We start from the raw sequence: 14999 nt of genomic DNA, 5'->3' as shown, positions 1-14999 counted from the left end.
ATGGTTCACAGGAAGGAAGAGGGTACTTATCACTGTATAGAAAAACTAATGAAGGAAATGCCTGGATTCTTCAGCCCGTGGGAGAGGCTTGCCTCTCCTCTTCAGGAATTAATAAGGAGCAGAGAATTCCTGACAGATCCAAAACAGCACACAGGAAGCCTCTTGTTAAATGCTTCCTGACAATTCCCTCTATTTTATTATATTTGTAAAAAAAAAGGTCTTGACCAAATGAATTTGGTTAGTATTAACCAACCTTATAGAAAGGTGACGGTAAACAACAAATAAAATTATCAAGACAATCACCAAAGCTACAGTTCCAGACCCGATACTGTGGGTAATACTTTGAAACCATCCTCGTGGGTCTAGCCCAGGTAATTTGTTCAGCTAAAGTTTCCAAATTAGGGGAAGAGGGCAGATTTTTAGAAAAAAGTTTTAAAGATTTTCTTTTATAGTAGTTGTACATTCAGAGAGGCATTATCACGTATATTTATTAAATGAAATTTGATTTGTTCCCAGTTGTAGGCACTGTGATTGACGTGAACAGGAATAACACAAAAAGCTTAAAGAAATAGAGGTGTTAATACAAGTATATAGTTTGCAATTAATACAAGTTACAGAATGTAAAAGTCTTATTAAATTGTAAATTTTCTATGGCTATAACAAAAGGAAGTGGGACACAGGCCTGTATAAAATATGACTGACTGTAGCGAAAGAAATAGTTATTGTGACGACTGGTCCCTATGAAATGTCCGGTCCAAGTTCCAAGTTGTTCTGTGCTCTGATGCTTGCAGCAAGTTTCCAAATGGCCCATTGTTCAGGCCCACTCTGTTTATGGAGGACGATCTTAGGAGGAGGTGGGGCTAATCCATGGTCAAGTCACTCAAGAAGTCGTTTGTCATAGTAATGTTCCATCATAGTGTCAGTGACCTTCCATATCACACACAGTGTTGTTAATATCATCTGAGCAGTCAGATAACCACATACCATGGGGTCCCCAAGCAACAATTGTATGATTAGCCACAAACATTGATTTTCTTGATTGGTTTGACATTTGTCCCAAGGAATGGGAGTATAAGTAAAGTTTTTATAAGTAAACCCTTTGCATAAAGTTCTTTGTTCTTTCCCTAACTCTTTCCCGAAAGTTTCAGTAGTATAAACATGGTTTACAGACAACGAAAGGGCAGTAAATAATCCAAGCAGTGTCTGAAAGTCTTCTTTTGGAGGTAGGATGAAAGCCTAAATTTGTCAGCCCAAATTTGTCGGCTGACGTTTATGCACAATTTTGCTGGGCCCGTGCACAAGGGAAGGACTTCATAGCCTAAAGAAATATTAATTAGTTTTCTTTCCTGCCCAGGGTATGAAGGCCCTTTCATGTACTAGGGAGAAAGCATATGTATAGTCATTAGTTGAAATGATTGGTCCTCTCTCCGTCCATTCGACCACCTGCAATAGAGGGGGGTTGGGTGTTAGTCTGAGCTTGAGCAGGGGGAGGTACAGGCCAAAAGACTGAGCATTGCCGGGAGAATGTACTCAGGACTCGGAGGCAACCCCTGTTGAGAGACCAAATTTTCAGCTTGATTAGTAGGGCTTTTATTTGTCTCCAAGTGAGGAGATCATCGGGGTGATGCCGTCGAAGGCGGTGCTTTCTGGAGATCTTTGGAGCAGACATGGCCCGTATTGGAATTTCTTCTTCCTGGGGTTCTTATTTCATCTCCATTTTGAATGCCGGGGGCCCCCTTGGGTTGAATCTTAAGAAGAGGTTAAAAAATTTAAAACAAATAAAGCTGTAGTAACAATAGTTATAGGTTTAGAAAATATGTTAGAAGCTAGTAAAGTCTGCTTTAGATAAGGAAGACAGTAGTGTACCTGTGTATTCCCCTTTTTAATTTTTTTTATTTGTAACTTTAGTGTGTGATGTGTTTATTTTGACTATGTCTTGTGTCTGTGGATTATAAGGAATACCTGTAATATGTATTTATTGATAGGTATTACAATTTTATGAGGATCGGAGCCAATTAGAGTTTTAGTCCTAATTCTTCCATTGATAACGATTAGAGCAATTAAATCAAGGTTGGGTGTAACTGACTTTATTTCCATAAAACGGATATAGATCCATTTTACTGGGTCTTCTTGTTGGGCAATAAGTCCTGTGGGAGAATGAGAGGGGAGTATAAACAATTCTAGAGGTAAATCTATTTTGATGCGAGTAAGAAATTGTTTTTCTAATTTATTTTGCACCAAACAGAGTTCTTCTCGTGCCTCTTGAGAAAGTGAACAAGGGCTATTTAAATCAGGATCTCCTTTTAAAGTACTAAATAGACTATTCAGTTGATAATTAGCAATGCCTAAAGAAGGTCTAATCCAATTAATATCCCCTAAGAGCTTTTGAAAATCATTTACGGTTGATAATTTATCAGCACGGATCTGAGTTAGTTGGGGAGTAATGCGTTGCCTATTAACAACGAACCCCAAGTAATAGTATGGTGTAGAGGTTTGAATTTTTTCAGGGTCAATGATTCATCTAGAGTTTTTAAAGCATAGTTGAGCTATATCAAACATGTGTTCAGTGTTTAAGATAGATGGAGCCGAAAACAATATATCATCCATATACTGAATAACAAGAAAGTTAGGAAATTGCTTTCTCACAGGCTCAAGGGTTTTGGCTACGTAGTACTGACACATGGTGGGCAAATTCATCATCTCTTGTGGCAGTACAGTCTATTGGTACCGTTTATGAGGTCTAATATGATTAGGATAAGAGAGAGAGAAAGCGAATCTCTATTGGTCTAAAGGGTGTAAAGGTTTATTAAAAAAGCAATCTTGTCCTGGTTGCAATGCACCCATAGGTTTCACAGATGCACTAACTTTTCTAAGGTCTGTTAGGAGACGCCATTTGTTAGGTTTTTTGTTGTTTTTTTTTATGACAAAGATAGCAGAGTTCCAAGGAGAACAAGACTCTTCAATATGTTTTAATTCTAGTTGTGCATCTATAAGTTCCTTAGCTGCCTGTAATTTCTCTTTCGTGAGGGGCCACTGCTCTGTCCAAATAGGCTCGTCATTCTTCCAAGTTATTTTAATAATTGTATTGTTTGTTAAATGAGGAGGGGCCCCCAGGGAAAATGTGGAATGTATATCTGAGTATGTCATATCTTATATCTTTTTATTAAAAGCATATATCTCACTTTTCCTTAGCAACTATGAAGTGTCTTGTACATTAGCATTTTATAGATTGGTGAATATATTTATTACATATAAATATATATTTATATTTATATATATCAATATATTATACATTATAAAATATATTTATTAATAGTTTAAAATCTCTTTAGTCTTTCTGTAAGAAAAACTTTTTGTAAGAGGAATTTAATGTTTAGTAATTAATGTTTTAAAATCTTATTTTATTTGGAAATGACCTAGCTATTTAATAAACTTTTATTATTTAGTTTAGTAGAACTCTAGAAATTTAAGTTATTCCAATCCTAAGAGACTATTTTAGATTATAATAACAGATTACAATAATAGATTATTCTATTAAAAATATAATAACTTTTAATAGTTTATCCAAAAGTTTTTATCTCATATATATATATATATATATATATATATATGAAGAGTTACCTTTTTGACAAATTTAGTTTACCTTAAACCTAGGCATAATAAAAGTATTATATAATGTTGATGATTTAAGACATGTCTTAATTAGATTAGCAAACAATTATATTTAAATTATACTCATATGTAAATAATTATATATATTTAATATTTTTCAGTTCATGTGAATTTGAATTTAAATAGAGCTCATTAACTTCATAGTATCTAAAACCAAAGCTGGTATATCGATGGCAGCACTGCCAGATGTTGAGGGTTTCAGGTAAAAGATGGAATTTGTCTCAGGTTTTTGCTGAAGGGGACCTGGGGGGTCCCTGCTTGCAGTTTTCTGGAATAGGTTTCCTTTCAATGTCAGATTTAGACTTACAATCTTTTGCCCAATGCATTCCTCTACTGTAGCGAGGGCAGATTTTTGGAGGTCTTTTATCTTTATATATTTTTCTTTTCTTTTTTTTTTAAGCTTTCTTAGGGCTGTCCCTTTTCAAATGGTTCTTATTTCCACATGTAAAGCATCCTTTATTTCCCTTTCTTAAGGCAGCAGCTATTGTTTCAGCTACCATTTGCATCTTTTGAGTTTCTAATCCTAGATTGCGACAAGCCTTCAAATAATCAATAGTCCCTTTCTCACGAATTGGAGCCATAGCTTTTTGACATCCCTGATTTGCATTATCACATAATGCAGGTAATTTGCAAGTAATTAAAGGTGTTTTAATCAACATGGTGTGGGCATATATACTGTCTTACAAGGTAGTTATTCTCAGCAAAGATAAAGATTAAAATTCCAGACTTACAAAACATAGGCAATCCATATCAAAGAGAGAGAGAGTTGTAAAGCAAATAATTTCTCTAGTTGCCTTTTGGCTTCTCCAAATACACTACGGGAAATAGCAGTTTCTAATCTAGCTAAAAAATCAGCATGCATTTCGTTAGATCCCTGAACTTTAAATAAGTGATGAATTAAAGTAGAAAAGTGATGGGGCTTTCCAGCCTTTTTACCCATGTCTTAGTACTTACCGGCCTCAATAGGCCCTGGGGTCACTCCGTCCAAGAATCTGCCTACGTGCACCAAGTCCCTGTTCTGGGTGCCACTTGTTGAGGTCCTTTAATGGACCGGAACTTGGTGGTCCGGAGTTGACGACAAGAAGGTAAGGGACAGAAAGAGGCTGATATTCCTTGGCTTATGCAGAAAGCCAATAAAGCCCCCGACACAGGGCTTGCTCTGTTCACAGAGGCCTCAGGTGCCCTCTCAATGGAGTGAACATGCAAAGTGCCTTCTCGAGAGGGTCTTAGAAGCCCAGGCAGGAAAGTGAATTCAGAGAGCCTCTGCAGAGCTCCAAGGGATCAGCCTGAAAAAGAGATAGAGAGAGAGAGAGAGAAAGACACGGGGACCAGAGCTCTGATGGAACAAAGGTGTTTTAATCAACATGGTGTGGAAATATATACTGTCTTACAAGGTAGTTATTCTCAGCAAAGATAAAGATTAAAATTCCAGACTTACAAAACATAGGCGAACCATATTAAAGAGAGAGAGAGTTGTAAACAGTCACTTTTACCGTATGGTTCACAAGAAGGAAGAGGGTACTTATCACTATATAGAAAAATTAATGAAGGCAATGCCTGGATTCTTCGGCCAGCAGGAGAGGCTTGCCTCTCCTCTTAATTCCTGAGTATTCAGGAATTAATAAGGAGCAGAGAATTCCTGACAGATCCAAAACAGCACACAGGAAGCCTCCTGTTAAATGCATCCTGACATCACCTCAGGCCACTCTCCTTACAGGACTTGGGCCGAGGCCAAGTTCTTCCTTGTCTTGGCCTTTGCCTTGGGGTTGCAGCACTGAAAAAGCGCCCACAGCCGGGCCCTTCTGCAACCCATCCTCGCGGATGGGGGCAGCCCCCCACTCGGGGGCAACTGCTGTTTCACGGTAGGATACCTCCGCTCCTGAGCTATAACCACCAATCTCACACTACAACCACTGCTATTCACACTATGACCACCGCTCTCACACACACTGCTCTCACACACACCACTCCCACACTATGACCACTGCTCTCACACTATGACCAATAGCACCACTGTCTCAAGGAGAAATGGCACGAAGGCTCTGCCTCCAGCACGTCTCCCAGGAGCCCAGAACCGGAACCCACTCAGTCACAAGGGGCTCTGTCGTAACAGGGGGGCTGGGCTCAGGCCCACCGTCAAGGGTACAGAGAGGGGGGACGGGCTGCCAAAAAGATGACAGGTGAGTGTGGGGTGCGGGAGAAGGAAGGCCGTGCCCATGGCTCAGGCCCCCTGTCAAACATGACCCTGCAAGGTACTGGGTCACAGTCGAACCGACCAGTATAAATTCTTTCAGAAACCACCACCCCTGGGAATGAGCACGTCTTCTAAGTGGGCTTCTGCACCCCTTTAAGCCCCAAACAAGCCTCCAGTGAGGCTACTGAAAGGGCACCCATGAACTCAAGGGCGTCCCCAGAATCCACCCGGCTGAGGAGGACTCACCACGCTAGCTGCCCCTCACTCTCACCCTGAGCTCAGTCCTCCCTGACTGACTCCCTCACTCAAGCTCAGCAAGGGCTTGACCAACCTCGCTCCAGGTACTTAAAATGAACCCACAGTGGGTACAGGGGTTCATTCAACCTGCTGTGAACTCATCCTTTTAACTTCAACCCTGGGCTGTCAGATGACTCTGCTCCGTGGGGGCTGCAAGGTGGAGGTTCAGGGATGTCCCTGCCTCGAGCCGTGACAGCCAGTGCCTCGCAGACGCCACCAGGTGCTGCCCCACCCTCCGCCCCCGAGTCTCCCACCCCTCTCCTGGCCCCACTCCCACCCTTGCGGCTCTCCACTTGCCAGGGCACAGGCCACTTGCTCCTGGCTCAGCCTGGACCTCTGCTGTCACTTGAGGGCCTCAGTCCCCAGGGTGCTTGGGGTCCTATATCCACCCATCTCACCAATTACACACTCTGGGAGAGACAGAGTACAGTTTGGGGTCCTGCCCACAGTTCACCCTGAACACGTTCTCTTTTTTTGGCTTTATCTACTGGAGTTCTCTGAGATGTGTTTTTAAAACCTCAACTGTTGCTTTCAAAAAGACTGTAAAATCACTGTGCTCAACTTTAAGAATAAAATCTTCATTTTCCACCTTAAAGTAAAACTGGAGGGAAAACTAAAAGCAGTCATTTTTTCAAACTGAAAAAGAAAACCCACATGTGACCATGTCACAGAATACAGGTCACGTAACCCCTCCCTCCTCAGCCTTGGCCTCCACCACCAGCAGCCCGTCGTCGCAAGGCCTGCCCTGGGCCGGCAGGGGCAAGGGAAGAGGGGAGACCGGCTCCTCTGTCTCCAGGCCACGTCGGCTGCTTGCTCCACCTCCTTCCCAAGTTCACGTGGCACTGAAACAGCCTGGGCAAGCTGGGGATTCTGACCAGAAACACAACCGTGGGTACTTAGCAAGGACACCTGGTTCTTGTTTTCCCCAGTATCAAAGTTGATCAATACAAGTACTGTGACTGTTGCATGTGGCTTCAGATGACAGACTACACCCAGGGTGTCCCCACATCCAGTGACAGATGCAAGCAGCTTGTAGGTCAGCCTACCGAGAACTAGAAAAGCTAAATACAGTTTAAAAAGAGGTCCTTAGGCAGCCACAATCCAAGATTTCAAACAAAAGGGAAGCCCAGTGAGGGAACTGAAGACTGAGAGGCCCGCTCCTTCCCTTGGGCCATCTGAACAAAGCCGACTCTGCGAAGAAAAGGCAGGGAAAAAGTCAAGCAGAGGGGACTGGATAACACAGCTCTGGATGGTTCCTTGGGCTGGGAAGACAAAAATTTGTGTGCAGGCCTAGAGAATCAGTTCGGATATCAGAAAATGTACCCAACACTCTGCCCGAACTGGTTGAGCACTATCTGTCACCTCGTGGTGCTCAGGAGACAGATGGTGGGCTTCAGGACCTGCTGAGAAGAGGGCGGCCCTGGGAGGCAGCCCAGGCTTCCAGATGGAGACGCTGGAAAGCTCCTCCCTGGGCTCGGGGGGAAAGGTGGGTGAAGGCTGCTGAAACTGAGCTTACAAGGAACCCCCAGCCTCAAGTCCCTCAGGCCCTGAGTGAACAGACAGCTCTGTCCCCACTGGAGGTCTGTGTCAGAGGAGACTCTGGAGAAGACAGCATCACTCAGAACCTCTAGGGTTTTCCAAACATAATGTCCAACATGCAATCAAAAAAGCAAAAGAGGGTGTAACAACAAACAGGACCAAGAGAAAAAAAAAAAAAAAAACTGAACCAGATCCAGAGGTATCAGATGTATATCAGCATATCAGAGGTATGCTAGAGGTATTAGATGCAAATGTCACCTGTTGAAAAATATACTTGACGAAAGGAAAACTTTCTGAGAATCAAAACTGACTCTCGAACTTTACAATAACAGTGACTGAATTTAAGAACTCAGTCTCTGGCCTTAACATCAAATTGGACATAGCTGAAGAGATGATCAGTGAACTGAAGGATGGGTCAGGTAAAAATATATATAAGAGAGAAAAAAAGGATAGAATATATTGAAGGAGCCCCATGTTAAACTACGTTGTTAAAAAGTATAAATGGGGACCCTCATGGTGGAGAAAAGAGAAAGGGGAATAAGAAATGCCTCCAGGGGTTGAAACGAAAGAGCCTCTTGATGAAAGTGAAAGAGGAGAGTAAAAAAGCTGGCAAAACTCAACATTCCAAAAAATGAAGATCATGGCATCCGGCCCCAGCACTACGTGGCAAATAAATGGGGCAACAATGGAAACAGTGACAGACTTTATTTTTTGGGCTCCATAATTACTGTAGACAGTGAAATTAGAAGATGCTTGCTCCTTGGAAGGAAAGCTATGCCAAACCTAGACAGCATATTAAAAAGCAGAGACTATTTTGCCGACAAAGGTCATTTAGTCAAAGCTATGGTTTTTCCAGTAGTCATGTATGGATGTGAGAGTTGCCCCATGAAGAAGGCTGAACGCCGAAGAATCGATGCTTCTGAACTGGGGAGTTGGAGAAGACTCTTGAGAGACCTGTGGACTGCCAGGAGATCCAACAAGTCACTCCTAAAGCAAATCAGACCTGAACATTCACTGCAAAGAGTGATGCCGAAGCTCCAATATTTTGGCCACCTGCTGCGAAGGACTGACTCATTGGAAAAGAACCTGATGCTGGGGAAGACTGAAGGCAGGAGGAGAAGGGGACGACAGAGGATGAGATGGTTGGATGGCATCAATGACTCGATGGTCATGAGCCTGAGCGAGCTCGGGGAGTTGGTGATGGACAGAGAAGCCTGGTGTGCTGCAGTCCATGGGGTCGCAACGGGGCAGATACGGAGCGACTGAACTGGCTGACAGGCACAGTGGCAAGAGTTGGTTCAAGAATCAGACCACTGACTCAAAAATGAAACCACACATTGGTTTCAGCAGCTCTGCAGGTGCCTAAGGCAAGAACAGCATGTTCAAGCGCTCAGAGGAAAAAGGTGTGGCTTTTAGTGGCACAGCAACACTGAGAGCTGACTTTCCAAGAACAAGGAAGTCAGAAGATAATGGACTGGCATCTGTAAAATGCTGAAAAACAAATAACCACCAACCTGGAATTCTATACTCAACAAAAATACTCTTCGAATGTGAAAGCAAAATAGAGACTTTGAGGGCAAAGGGAAATGAGACAATTCATCACCCACACACATGAACTAAAAAAATATTCAGGCAGTGCTTTGGGAAAAAGAAAAGTAGTCTATGACGGAAATATAAAAAACAAGTAGAGACCAACAACGAGGTAACTGTGAGGGTAAATATTAACTCTACAAAACAATGATGTTAACGCCAAATATATATCTAACAGTTCAAAGTGTAACAGTGACAAGGAGGAAACAGTCGAGTCAGGGAGGCAGTAAAGTACTAAGTTAGGCTTGAGTGTAAAACACACGCTGTGTCTGCAAATATGCACCTAACAACCTGACAGAGGAGCACAGAACTAGAGAAACACTTCAAACTTCTAAAAGAAGGCAAGAGCAAAGAACACAGACTAGGTGGGACAAACAGAAAACACACAGCAACATGGTGTCTACACACTGAATATCAACATTATAAACACAGCAAACACTCTCATTAAAAGATAAAGTGTCATACTGATTCCAATGAAAACTGTACACTATTCACAGAGCTACATGTTAAGATGGAATATCTTTTAGACAGGTGAAACTAAAAGATACCCAGGCCAACAAGGACAGAAAACTGATGTGGCAACATCACTGTCAAATAGTCTCTAAAGAAAGAAGCATTTCTAGTGATAAAAAGGAGCATCTCATACTGACACAAGTTCAGTCTAGCAAGAAGATGAGGATTCTAAATTTGAATGTACCTAATAACATAACCTCAAAATATCAATACATAAAAACTGACAGAAATAGAAAAGGAGTAACAGCCGAGTTCATAATCCCAGTGGGAGATATTAAAGACACCTCTCTCGTGGAACTGGCCCCCCTGGTATGTAGTCACCTGCAGCCATGAAGTACCTGAAATATGGCTGGCTCTACAATGAGATGCGCTGCAAGCCTAAAACACATACTGGATTTTAAAGACTGAGCATGAAAAAAAGAATGTGAACTATTTCATTAGGTTTTATCATGTTGATTACACACTGAAATGATATTTTATGTGTGCTAAAATAAAATATATTACAGGTAATTTCACCTACTTCTGCTTTTACTCAATGTGGCTACTGGAATCGGAATTACATGAGTGACAAGCCTGATCTGACTGATACACATGGAACATTGCATCCCACTGATACATATTATTTTCAAGAGCCAAAGGAACATATAACAAAAAGAATATATATTGGGCCATTAGGAAAGCACAAATTATTTCAAAGGACTGAAATAATGCAGGGTATACTTAGCGATTGCAATGGGCTGATGGTTTATGGGCCCTCAAACTTCATCCGGCAGGTGGTGATGATCCAAGGAGGCAGGCACTCTGGGAGGGGTCAGGCCAGGAGGGAATGGGCTCCTGTGCTGCGAGAACAGGGAGAAGCAGCAGGCAGTCTAGGAACCAGGAAACAGGCCTCACCAGACGAGGCACCTGCTGGTGATCTTGGGACTCCCCAGCCTCCAGGCCTACAAGAAACAACTTTCTGTTGTTTATCAGCTAGTCTACGGGATTTATAACAGTAGCCCCAAAAGCCTACAACACGGCTCTTCATGGAATTAAGCTAGAAATCAAACAAGGGTCACTAGAAAAACCTCCCCAAACATTCGGAAGTTAAATGACATACTGCTTGAAGAATTTCCTGATTAATAATTTTAAAAAACACAATGAAAATTAGAAAATACTTTTCCATAAAAGATAATGAAAATCTGGCTTATTCAAACCTGTGGGATGCAGCGAACTATGTTTAGAGGGTAACTTAAAGCCTTAAACACGTACACTGGAAAAGAAGGAAGGCTAAAAATCAATTAAGCCTCCCTCCCAAGAAACCAGAAAAAACACCATAGCGAATGAAACACAAGGCAGATGGAAAAAAAAAAAAAAAGAAAGAGCAGAAAACAAGGAAACAGAAAGCAAATATGAAGTTTCTTTAAAAAGAAAGCCAAAAGTTGGCACTTTGAAAGGAATGATAAAAACTGATAAACCCCTAGAAAGACTTATTAAGAAAAAGAGACAAAGCACAAATCACCAGCATCGAGGGTTTTTAAAAGGGGAGACAACACATCTTGCAGATAAGAAAGATATTATGAACCACAGTTCACTTACTAACTGGAGAGTCTGCTCATCTCAATAAATTCCTAGCAGAGGGGGAAATGTTTTACTGAAATAGACCCACGAAGACATACAATATGAGAAAATTTTATTTGCATGAAAAAAATTACATCTGAAATTAAAAGCCTCCCCACAATGAAACCAACTGGTTTTGCCAATCAGTTTTTCCAAAAATCTAGGGAAGAAAACAGTAGTCTCACAGGAATTCTCGGGGTAAACAAGGAACACTCTGCAAACTTGTTTTATAAGACTAGCATAACCTTGATACTAAAACCAACAAGGAAGAAGTACAAGAAAGTAAAATTACAGACTCTGAGTATAGATGAAATAATCCTAAATAAAACACTAACAAGTAAAGTCCAACTGAAGGAGAATACATTGAGATCAGGTTGGGGTTGTTTTAGAATCACAAAATTTTTAAAAGTTAAATCACCACATAAAAGAAAAATCACCTGTTTCAAAATCTGCAGAAGATAAACTTAAGAATTTTTAATGTAATAATTTTAGTTCATGACTAAGAAAAAACTGCTTAGTAAACTAACAGAGAAGAATTTACATATTTTGATAAAAATATCTACAAAAAAGCTAATATCCTGTGTGATGGTGAAATAGTGAAAGCTTTTCCTCTGATAATTGGACAGAGACAAGAATACTTATTCTCACTACTTCTGTTCACCACTGTACTGGAGATCCTAGTCCGTACAATAAGTCAAGAAAAAGGAAAGGGTTATCACAGTTGCAAAGGGGAAAAAAAAGAACTTATTTGCAGACATAATTGTGTATACAAAAAAAAAAATACAATTAGAAGGATTTGAAGTAAGTGGATTTACCAAGGGAATATAGACAAGTCAATTCTATCTCTATTAGGAATTTATAATGGCACTAAAAATATCAAGTTATCTAATTAAACATGTGCAAAACATACAGCAAACTATAAACTTCTAAGATAAATAAGATCTAAAAAAATGGAGAGCTATCTGTATTGTGTTCATGGATTATAAGAACAACATAAAAGGCACACACACACACACACACAGAGTTAATCGTGTGAGGCGATGCGAATGTGGGGCAATCATTCCACGACGTCTATGGGCATCAAGTCATCACAATGTAGACTTGAAATACACACAAACTGTATCTGTCAATGACTCCTTAGTGAAGCTGGGGGTCTAAAATCGGCGCTTGGCACCTGGTAGCTGGCAGGTGTGGGAACCGGGGTTCACATGCAGGCTGTACACACTCTTAATCACAGGTGAGACTTGAGGCAACCCAGCAACTCTCCATTTTTTTTTTCTGTTTTGCTCTGTTCCCCTTGCCATTTGTGTTTAACAGATACCCAGTATCGAGTGAGCAGCGTCAATGCAGCAATAATGTTTTCCCATCTAAGGCGGGAGCATGTAACACTAGCAGACTTCCCAATCGCCCTGAGATAACTGGAGTGCCCCATCACAACAGAAAGCAAAGAAACACGACAGTCCCCGAGAGAGAGTTGCCCCACGGCAGGGGGAACTAGGTCCACCGGACGTCCCAAGGGGACGCTCAGGGGCTTGGAGCCCAGGCTGGGCCCCTCAGCTTGAGACCACACTTGCCTTTCCACCATTCTGCCGGTCCTGGCAGAAGAAAGCCAGGCCATGGAAGGGGGAAGGTGTGGCTGGCCCGTGGGACTCAGGGCAGGACTGACTTCCGTCTGTGCTGGGCTCCATGTCCAGTCACCACCCTTGGTGTGTACAAAGCTCTTGAGATCATTGTAGGTTTTTGGCAAAAAAGCAATGGAGCTGAAGTCACTTAGGATGGCTTTTAAGGAAAAAAATCCTCACTGAGGATTCCCTCAGCACCAGCCTCGGCCCCTAGTGAGATGCAGACTCCTGGTCATCCATGGCTGTGCCCGCAGCCCACCAGCTCCAGGAAAGGACTCCGCCTTCTCTTCTCTGTGTGCCATGAACCTGCACAGTGGGCCTTCAGAACCTCAGGAGACTCACCCCACCCCCACTGTAGCCAGAACCCTCCCCAGGCATTAAAACAGCTGTGGAGTCACTTTGGCCCAAGCCCTGGTTACGGATCCCTAGAGCCCACTACAGCCTCTACAGCATGATTAATCAGGCCCTTTACACACAGATTGCTGCCTGTCAGATCTGAGCTTTGGATTCATGGTCAGCTCTGTCCCTCCCGTGGCAGCCAGGTGGGCCGCAATGCAGACAAAGGAGCTCAGGAGCTGAGTGTCAAGGGAAGCATTGAAAGGACAGCGATGGATGCAACCTGTTGCAAACTGAAGGAGGGTCCCTGCATGTCTCAGAAACGGCCTCTGGTGTGCAGGTGTGGAGGAGGGCCCCCACGGTGCAAAGGAAAGAGAGGTACTCGGGGGCAAAGGCTCTTGGCCTCTCCGGTAGCAGCTCCAGGTGGTAGCTCGTGAACAGTGGACAGCCAATGTGGTCACATGAGCGTGACACTTATTCCCTCACAAAGAAAGAGAAAGGGGGCAGGGTGTGGGAGTACCCGGAGGGTGTGGTGGGGAGGATGAAGAGAGGTGTCCCTCCTCTCTTCAGTGCAAATTGCTTTTGTGAGTCTCAGAGCTGCCAGAAGGCAGTTACCAAGTCAGGTCCCCACAGTATCCAGTGTGGGCTGGGTGCCTTAGCCCCCGTCACATGGACAAGCCACACCACATGGCTTCCCTGAGTTCTAACAGAAGATCGGGGGGTTTTGTCTAGGTACACACTTCCTTGCTGTAGCTGTGTTACCCACTTCTGTGAGCCCCCGTTTTGTCCTCTAGATAAAGGACATCAATTGCTACCTTAGCAGGTTGCCAGCTTAATCCCATGAAGACTAATTAGGGTAATCCTACAATTAATATCTGGCCTTAAGAGATATCAATGAATAGCTGGCCTTAAGAGATATCAATGAATAGCTGGCCTTAAGAGATACTGGGCTTCCCTGATAGCTCAGCTGGTAATGAATCCTCCTGCCATGAGGAGACCCTGGTTTGATTCCTGGGTTGGGCATGCTGATCCACTACAGAAGGGAAAGGCTACCCACTCCAGTATTCTGGCCTGCAGAATTCCATGGACTGTATAGCCCATGGGGTTGCCAAGAGTTAGACATGACTGAGGGACTTTCACTTCACTTTCAAGAGATATGACCTGAATCCAGATTAAACTGAAGTCTCCCAGTATCATCTGGCATTTCTTCCCTGAAGCCAGCCAAAACTCACAGAGGAGCATTTCCAGGGTCTCCACGTAGCCAGCTGGACAGAAAATCCAGTGTGGTTCAAACAAGCTGACAGACAAGCAGGAGAGGACTCACGGGCAGACGGCCTCCCTCTGGCCTCAGGGCAGCTCCCAGACCACAGCAAGAACTGGCGCTCTCAACCCCTGGGCTCAGCAGTGCCCTCCTTCTCAGGCCGGCGGCTCTACGCTGACGGGCGCAGGAAGGCCACCAACTGCCCCAGGCTGACCTCAATCCCCTCCCACAGCTGTAGCCTGACCTCACCTGGCCTCACCCCTTCCGGCAGAACCAGCCCTCCTCTTCCCTTGATTCCAGTGTGAGGCCCGGCCCTGGGCCCTGATTGGTCACCACCCCAGTCCTGAGCCACTCACGGTGGCCAGGGAGGATGGAA

The 14999-nt window shown here is 43.2% G+C and overlaps 1 long non-coding RNA gene across 3 annotated transcripts; it reads right to left on the bottom strand.

Moving 5' to 3' along the window:
* Positions 1-189: 189 nt before the first annotated feature.
* On the bottom strand, positions 190-14921 carry LOC147350810 (uncharacterized). 3 transcript variants are annotated; one of them, XR_015149057.1, is made up of 3 exons: positions 14687-14903; positions 4627-4958; positions 190-1748 (listed from the first exon to the last, which is right to left on the bottom strand). It is a non-coding gene; the product is annotated as an uncharacterized LOC147350810 (long non-coding RNA). The 3 variants fall into 3 exon arrangements; XR_015149056.1 differs by having other exon boundaries at positions 14595-14870; XR_015149058.1 differs by lacking the exons at positions 190-1748; positions 4627-4958 and adding an exon at positions 10443-10746 and having other exon boundaries at positions 14595-14921.
* Positions 14922-14999: the final 78 nt, after the last annotated feature.

This window comes from Bos grunniens, chromosome 20 (genome assembly GCF_055505025.1).
Source record: "Bos grunniens cultivar Pamir isolate PY7600 chromosome 20, Bosgru_T2T1.0, whole genome shotgun sequence".
In the NCBI taxonomy this organism is placed as follows: domain Eukaryota; kingdom Metazoa; phylum Chordata; class Mammalia; order Artiodactyla; family Bovidae; genus Bos; species Bos grunniens.
Note: the sequence above shows the minus strand (reverse complement) of the source record. Positions and strands in the feature narration are given on the sequence as shown.